Consider the following 8768-nt stretch of genomic DNA (forward strand, 5'->3'; position numbering starts at 1 on the left):
ACCACACTGACAGCTTTCCAATGGGAATGGTTTCTTTGAAGTGACAAAGCTGAAGTAATTCTCTGCATCTAAATTACAACCTTCAAAGCATAAAGCCTGCCTTCATAAAAGCACGCAGCCCTGGCAAGGCTCCAGCAGGAGAGAAATTTAATTATCTATAAGATAATAGTTAATGATACAAGATATTTTGGTAGGTAGCAATTTCCTAACACCCCAAATGAGTGAGGGAAATTCTGTGAGGTCTCTCAACCTCCAGTTCTAAATGGTCTGAAGACTCCAGCACAGAGAAAACTTTGGACAGCAACACTCTACATGCCAGTGAACCATCGTCACCATTGTCACCATCACCACCATCATCCCACTGTACATCACAAAATCCCCAGACGATAAACAAGTCTAAGTGTGAGAATGACCACAATAAAAACTTTTCTGTCCACAGATGTTTGCAATAGGCTTCCAGGATTATCTTTGACATTTCTAGCCCATCAGTCCTTTCTCAAGTTCTTTGCACTTCCTAGCATGTGGGGAGCCTCTTATTCTTAGGTGCCCACTGGAGAAGCCAGAGGTGCATCTCTGGCCACAGAAAAGCAGAAGAGCCAGGAGCCCCCACTGCCAGGATCATGGGATGGGGGGAGGTTCTCCCCACCAGGGTGGTCAAGGTGATTGAGCAGACACATCTTGTGTGAGTCTTCTACCTACATTTAGTTCTTGTGTTATGTGGCCTGCTTTTACATCTATATTTTGTGCTAGCCCTTAAATTTCAACTCTCTGGGCTAAGAAACACAAAAGACATGTCTTCTTTCTTTTTGTTAGTTGTGGGGCTTGAACTCAGGGCCTGGGTGCTGTCCCTGAGCCTCTTTGTGCTCAAGTTTACCTCTCTAGCACTTAAGTCACAGCGCCACTTCCAGTTTTTGAGTGGTTAATTGGATAAGAATCTCATGTGGACTTTTCTGCCCCAGCTGGCTTTAAACTGCAATCCTCAGAACTCAGCTTCCTAAGTAGGTAGGATTACAGGTGTGAGCCATTAGCACCTGGCACCTTTTTCTTTTGAGGTGGTCACTTCAAACTTGAAATCCTTTTGCCTCAGCTTCCAAATGCTGGAATTACACCATACCTGGTTTAAGTCTATTATGTTTAAACATCTGCTTTGAGTCCCTCACTTTTTAACCGCTGAAGCTCCTTTTCTATTGTCTTTGAACTTGTGAGTTAGCATCTTAAAAAAAAATTCCTTTAATGGCATTGTTGAAGAGGATGAAGAAAAGAGTGGGAATGTGTTCAATTTGCAAAATGTTCTCTGAAAATCAACCCTTTGTATCATTATTTCCTGCAATCGTCTCTTCCTCCATATATACCCCCCTCCCCGAATCAGTGTCTTTTCTGTTCAACCTTACTTATGTATTCAAACATTAAGTAATTTGAACAAGGGCTAACATGCACATACCTTTATATTTTTAAATAATGATAGGAGAACAAACATTCTCACTTGACTGCTAGACTTTTTTTTAGCCCTCATATTGTTACCTTTTAGCATAAGGCTTTTGATTGTTGCAAGAAGTCTTACTGCACTTCCCATTGTACTTGCCATTCCCTGAGGAGGGAAAAATGGGCAGTTCTCTGCCACTGTATATTATAATTTCATAAGCATTTCTGTATAGTGTATCTTCTTGTGTGTGTATGCATGCACACAGGCCAGTACTGGTGGCTTGAACTCAGGACCTGATGCACTCAACTTGGCTTTTTCCACTCAAGATTTTTACTCCACCACATGAGCCACACCTCTATTTCTGGCTTTTTGGTGATTAAGTAGAAATAAGTGTCTCACAGGCTTTTCTGTCCAGGCTGGCTTTGAGTCTGAACTCAAGGCCTGGGCGCTGTCCCTGAGCTTCTTTTGCTCAAGGCTAGCAACTCTACCACTTGAGCCACAGTGCCACTTCCAGCTTTTTCTGTTTATGTGGTACTAAAGACTCCAACCAGGGCTTCATGCATGCTAAGCAAGCATTTTACCACTAAGCCACCTTCCCAGCCCTGGAGGACATACATTTTGAAATCAGGTATTTTTACTTAAAATCCTTATAGTGAAAAATTGGAGGTTTAAAAACAAAAGTTCATGTTGCTGGGGCTTTTTTTAGGTGCTTTGAATCAAACCCAGGGCATCATACATGCTAAGCAAGTCCTCTACACTGTGCTAGAACCCAACTCCAAATTTTTTTTTAAGGGTATAGAGATAATTTAAGTTTATCTCAACATTTCAGCTAAACCATGTAGGAGCCAGAGTACATGGAGTTGGGCTGGAAAAACCTCATGACTAGGATTAAGGAAATGTAATTGATACCTACTACTTATCTGTCCACTCCTCTTTTCTGGAATGGGCCAGCACTGGCATAGGTGTGGATTCTTGGCAGCCATATCTCTGCCATGTGATCCCACGTTCTGGTTATAATTCATTGGATCCAGCTGGGCCAATGAGATTTGTCTTCTGGGAATTTGATAAGGAATTTTAGAAATGGTGGTAATCTAATTCAGTGGTTTTCAACTGAAGTAAATGTTGTCAACCAGAGATCCTGCAATGTCTGAAGGAACTCTGACTACCACAACTAGTGAGGTGCATGAGGTGGGTGCAGGTACCCAGTGTGTAGTCTAAGTATTATACAAGGTACAGAACAGACTGCACAGAAAAGAACGACTTAACTTCGTATGGCAGCTGTGTTAGGTTGACAGACTGCTCTAGATTTGAGTATTTAAATAGAGATAATGCCCTCCAAAGTTAACCATATTCAGCTTGCCTCTGTGAAGATGGACTCTCTTGGGCTTTTCTGCTTGGGCTGACCGGAAACCAGGATCTTCCCAAGCTCAGCTTTCTGCAAAGCTTGGGGTGACAAGGACTTGGAGGGCAGGGGATGTTTTGTAAAGTTTTTCCATGGGCTGACCTCAAAACATGACCCGCCTGTCCCCTAAATTGTTTACACGTAGGTGCTAGAGTGAGTATAAGCTTTTTAAAGAACAGAGGGATATAGGACATGCCTGCAGCCTGTTTATCAGATTTTTTGGATATCAGAACACCAGGCCAACCTGCTTTGTTACTATCCCTGAGCCCCACCCATTACTACCAACTCCCAGTCCTTATATATAAAGCATTCCATAGAGCTGCAGCTAATCACACACTTGCACTTGCAACTGATTTCTGCCATGAGATGTATTTTCTATAACACATCATGAGTCTGGAGACTACACCATGTAGAAAGTCAATTAAAGTTGCAAATTCCTGTAAAGTCACTAGAAATAGCCTTCCCTATTCCTGCCCCCCCCCCCAACTCTCCAGCCCCCATACCAGCACAGGGTTTGAACTCAGGGCCTTGATATCCTTTTGATTTTTTCACTCATAGTTGGCATTCTGTCACTTGAGCCATACCTCCAAGTTCTGACTTTTTTGTTGGTTAACCAGAGATAAAGTCTTGCATATTTGTCTGTTTGGTCTTGCTTTCAACCACAATCCTGATCTCTCAGTCTTCTATACAGTTAGGACTGCAGATGTGAGCAACTGGTAGCTCAGCAGAAAAAGCCTTTTTGATACTCAACTTCTTCAGGGAATTTATCTTTTTCTTTACCAGACACCATATATGTTGTTCTAGATTAGCTATGATTATAGCTAATCTCCTAGCCTCCAAGCCACAGTGTTAAACATCAGCCAGGACTTCAGTGCCCCATCTTGGCTGACCAGCCCCATTGAGTCTTCAGACAACTGCAGCCTCAGCCACTGACAAAAATTTCCTAATAGGGCTGGGAAGTTGGCTCAGTGGTAGAAGCGCTTGCCTTGCAAGCCTGAGGCCCTGGGTTCGATTCCTCAGCACCACATAAGCAAAAGGAAAAAAGCCGGAAGTGGTGCTGTGGCTCAAGTGGTAGAGCGCTAGCCTTGAGCTGAAGAGCTGAGGGACAGCGCCCAGGCCCAGAGTTCAGGCCCCACGACTGGACCCAAAAAAAAATAAAAAAATAAAAATTCCTAATAAACCTAAGCAGTTCCCACCCAGCTGACCCATTCGACAAGCTAATCCTACCTGGTTTTCTTAAACCCGTCTATTTTAAAGATATAATATTATATATATAATATTATTAAGGTATTTACAGAGGGGTTACTAATTTATAAGTCAGGTAATGAGCACATTTCTTTTTTGGACAATGTCACCCTTTCCTTCATTTGCTCCATTACCACTGTTTATTTTTAAGCTCCTGAAGTTGGGGATGGTTTGTGTACAGCAATGAAATTAGAGCAGACAAGGGACAAAGATGGTATAATAAAGAATGAAATCTACAATTCTGTCTGAGCAAAAGATGTAACCAGTCACTGCTAAAATGGAGAATGGGAAAAGAGGAAGAGTTGTTGGGGTGGGCATAGACAAATGATGCATCATCTTAGGAAATACATATATTTGGAGCTATATAAGTTATCTTTCATAGATAGCCTATTATTTCCTTTTTCTAGAGCATTAGCAGGAAATTTGAAAACATACCAAGTCTCGAAGACCTTTTGAAACAGTAATTATAGTATCTTAGGAGAAAGGACCTACTTCTCAAGTGTCTGGAAGAATTGGGACTGATTCTACCACATTTAGTCTTTGTTGACTTCTGAGTCATTTATTCTTTCCTCAAATATTTGCTCATCATCTACCAGGTGCTCAGCACTCTTCTGAGTGCTAGGAGCATTGACTATGAACAAAACAGATGATATCCCTGCCCTAGTTGGCAAAGAACAAGTGAAGAAAATAATAAGCAAATTGATAAGGCAGTGAAAAGAACTGTAGTAATGGCTGAGGGGAAATGGAAAGAATTAACTCTGTAAAGAGGTGCAGGGGGGAAGTGACCCTTGGCAGTTAAGGAGCTGGTAAGAGTACAAAGGCCATTGGGTAGTTAAAGGTTGATCAGATTCTAGGAACTGAGAAACTACAGTGCTTTAAGTTTAGTGACCAACAAGCAAGTAAACATTGTAAGACAAAGTTGGAATGTCAAAGCTAGAGCAAACAATCCCTTGTAGGCCCTATTAGAGGGTTTGCATTGTATTCTAAAAGATATGGAGAAGTAATGACATGATCTAAATTCATATTTCAAGAAACTGATAAACAAAATAGACCAGGTAAAAAAGAGGTGGGAAAATCTGTCGCAGAAACTGCTGCAGTGACTCAGAAGAGTGAAAAGTGGCCTGGATTAAAGTTCACTGTAACTTTCTCTCCTTAGGCTCATTCTCTTCCCTGATAAAGTTCAGATAATAGAACAAATTAATAAACAATATTTTCTAAAAGCCAAATACAAATAAGACATTTGCCATAAATTCCTCATTTGTGTAAAGATCTGCAGTATTTTCAAGATGGATGGTGCTTTCTATTCTCCTCCATCAAAGTACCTCCTTCCACTAAACCTCAGGTTTCACTCTAGAAGGAACCAAAAACATCTGTGACCCCACAATCCACTGAACCAAGTTAAGCTACTTTAAGCTACTTCACCATAAAATGTTTTTTTGCTTTCCAAGTTTCTTGACAACTGTGGTAAGTGGGGAGGAAAGATCCAAGAGCAGGCTCACACTTTTGGAGACTCAGTCTCCTTAAGATACTATTTGATTTGTTTTTCTCCAGGGAAGAAGTCTTAAATTAATCCCCTTATCTTAATGCCTTTAAGTTTCTCTGTAACCCTATTCTTCATTCAAAACACAGCATATCTTAGCTGACAGACTTAAAACCCTCTTCAACATTTATTTACTATTATTGCTAAATCAAAAAAAATAGTGGGGTATTGTATGTTACAAAATACAGACCTTGTGAGTTCCAATTAAAGACCTTCTTGAATATCAGCTGTTTTGCCAACAGAAGTCAGTTAGACCCACTGTTACATGAGGACATTCAATAGTCTCTTCCATTTTGTACTTGAGTTTTATATTATAAAAATTCATTTGGTCAGCCAGGCACCAGTGACTCAGCATGTAATCCTAGCTACTCAGGAGGCTGAGATCTGAGGATTGCTATTTGAAGCTAGACCAGGTAGAAAAGTCCCTGTGACACTCTTTTTTTTTTTTTTTTGGGTCCGGTCGTGGGGCCTGAACTCTGGGCCTGGACGCTGTCCCTCAGCTCTTCAGCTCAAGGCTAGCGCTCTACCACTTGAGCCACAGCGCCACTTCCAGCTTTTTTCTTTTTTGCTTATGTGGTGCTGAGGAATCGAACTCAGGGCCTCGAGCATGCAAGGCAAGCGCTCTACCACTGAGCCACCTTCCCAGCCCCCTGTGACACTCTTATCTCCAATTAACTACTCAAAAACTGGAAGTGGAGCTATGGCTCAAAGTGGTAGAGTGCTCTCATTGAACAAAAGTGCACAGGAACAGGGCCCACACTCTTAAGTTCAAGCTCCACGAACAACAACAACAAAAAATTCATTTTGTGACTAATGTATATGTCATTTTATGGATGTAGGGAAATTTAAACACTATCTTTAGTTGGGGGGGGGGTCACACGTAAGAATACACTCTCCAAGTTTCTGGGAGAGGAAAGTATCAATGGTGGTGCAAGTCTTGCAAACAATGGCACTTTTGACTACTACAGTTGTTGAGGGCCACTTATTAAAGCTAGGGACCAGTGACTAATAACAGTAATTCTATATACTCAGTAGGTGGCTAATATCTGAGGATATTAGGTTCAAAGCCAGCCTGGGCAGGCAAGTCAGTGGGACTCTCAGAACTCTGCTAGTACTCCCCTCCCAAACAGAAGTGGTGGCTCAAATCTGTACTTCTAGTTACCAGAGAGGCAGAAATTGTAGTCTGAGGTCAGTCAGGATATAAAAGTTTGTAAGCTTCCACCTCAATGGCTGTGTGAAGTGTTGTGACTGTCATTCCTATTAACATTCATGGGGAAGGGGGAGATCACAGCCCAGGGCCACCAAACATAGAGGGAGGCAAAAAGGGGAGGAAGGAGTGGCTCAAATGTTAAGGTACTGAGTTAAAATCTTACCCAGCCATCAGTGTTTCATATCTGTAATCCTAGTTACTCAGGAGGCTGAGATCACAGTTTGAAGCCAGCCCTAACAGGAAGTCTGTGAGACTTTATTTCCAATAAACTACTAAAAAAAAAAAAGAAAACTGGAAATGGAGCTGTGGTTCAAGTGGTAGAGTGTTAGCCTTGGGAAAAAGAAGCTCCCAGCGCTCAGGACTGGCATAAAATAAGAAAAAAAAAATCCTATTACTGGAAACAAGCAAGGTGTTGGTGGCTCATATCTCTAATCCTTGCTACTCTGAGCTCTGAGGATCAAGGATCCAGGTTAGAAGCCAGCCAGAACAGACAAATCTAAGAGATTCTTTTCTCCAATTAGCCAGTAAAGAGCCAGAAGTGGAGGCGTGGCTCAAGTGTGAGTTGTAGCAGAGAGCATAAAAGCTGAGTTAGAGTACCAAGACACATTCTTCCACAAAACAAAACAAAAAAAGCCTATGCAGGACTTTTAATTGAATCTAATCCAGTAACTGTCCATTCCAATTGGAAACTGAACAGCGTTCAAAGTCTATTTAGTCTATTTTAGACCATTGAAGTCTGTGGACTGAATTCAATTCAGTTAATTTACTCAGACAAAGGAGAGTTCAAAACACAAAGTGAGTGGAGCGTGGGTCCAAAAGTAAAACTTACCTAGGCCCACCAGCTGCTGCAAAAAGGTGGGTACCTCACGTGTTAGTTTGACGATCTTGGGGACCACAGCATGTTTAATTCTAGGTCCTGCAGACTAGGCTAATCTTTTAAGCAACAACAAAAGCTGAAACGAAATTTAGCGTAATTTTAAACAGTATAATCTTGGAACCAAGCAGCACTTCGGACCAAAGAGAGCTCATAAATGCATCTCAACTCAAGTGTGATAAACTACATCTAAAACCAGAAAATCAGGAAATGTTCAAAACTATCTGAACAGTGCAATTCAGCGTTTGCCGTATAAGGGCACACTTTGGCGGCCTTGGGCAGGGGGCGGGCCTAGGCTCGGTTGCTAGGCTACCAGGGTACACTGTCAGGGCAGGTAATAACCTGCGTGCACTTCCACTATGGATGGTGGCCACTTGGGGACAAGCTTTACCTCTCGCAGAAACGTTTGGGGGCCAGAGCCAAACGAGTATGACTCAGAACTCAAAATAAGGCAGGGACTGTGTGTCTGAGCTCTTCGCCGCACCACTGAGCCCAACCCAACGGGCGGGAGCAGGCTCCGGGCCCGTGGCGACCAGGCTGACGTCCGCCGAGGGGCGGCCCGGGCCCCAAGTTCCTCACCCACGTGGCCCCGCGGGCACCAGAGTCCAAGGACGGCGGTCGGGCTCTGGAGCCTCGGATCCAGCCAGTCCCACCTGCCCAAGGGCTGGAGTAACGACCGCGGCAGCCAAGCGGCGGCCTCCGTCCCGCCACGCTCAAGCTCAACTCGGTCCAAGCCCCGCATGCCACGGCGGCCCAGACCACGGAGGCAAAGACGGGCGGGGAACCGGAAGCCGACATGGCGACATCCCGCCCTCCTCCCGCGAGTGGCGGAAAAGGCTTGGGCTAGTGACTGGTGCTATCCAATCAGAGAGCGGGAAGCGCGTGACTGACGGCTCTCGCGACCTCTCCGCAGGCCCCGCCCTGGCCGAGGAGGCTGCGCCGCCGCCGCCGCGCCCTCCCCTCTCGCCCCATCCCCGCCCCGCCCCGCCCCGCGCCCTCCCTCCTAGCTCTTCCCGTCTGAGGTGGCGGCCGGCCTTGCCTCTTTCTCAGCTCCATCTTACCTCTCCTTCGGCC

The sequence above is a fragment of the Dipodomys merriami genome, unplaced genomic scaffold (assembly GCF_024711535.1).
Source record: "Dipodomys merriami isolate MVZ:Mamm:240054 unplaced genomic scaffold, mDipMer1.0.p SCAF_4, whole genome shotgun sequence".
NCBI lineage: Eukaryota > Metazoa > Chordata > Mammalia > Rodentia > Heteromyidae > Dipodomys > Dipodomys merriami.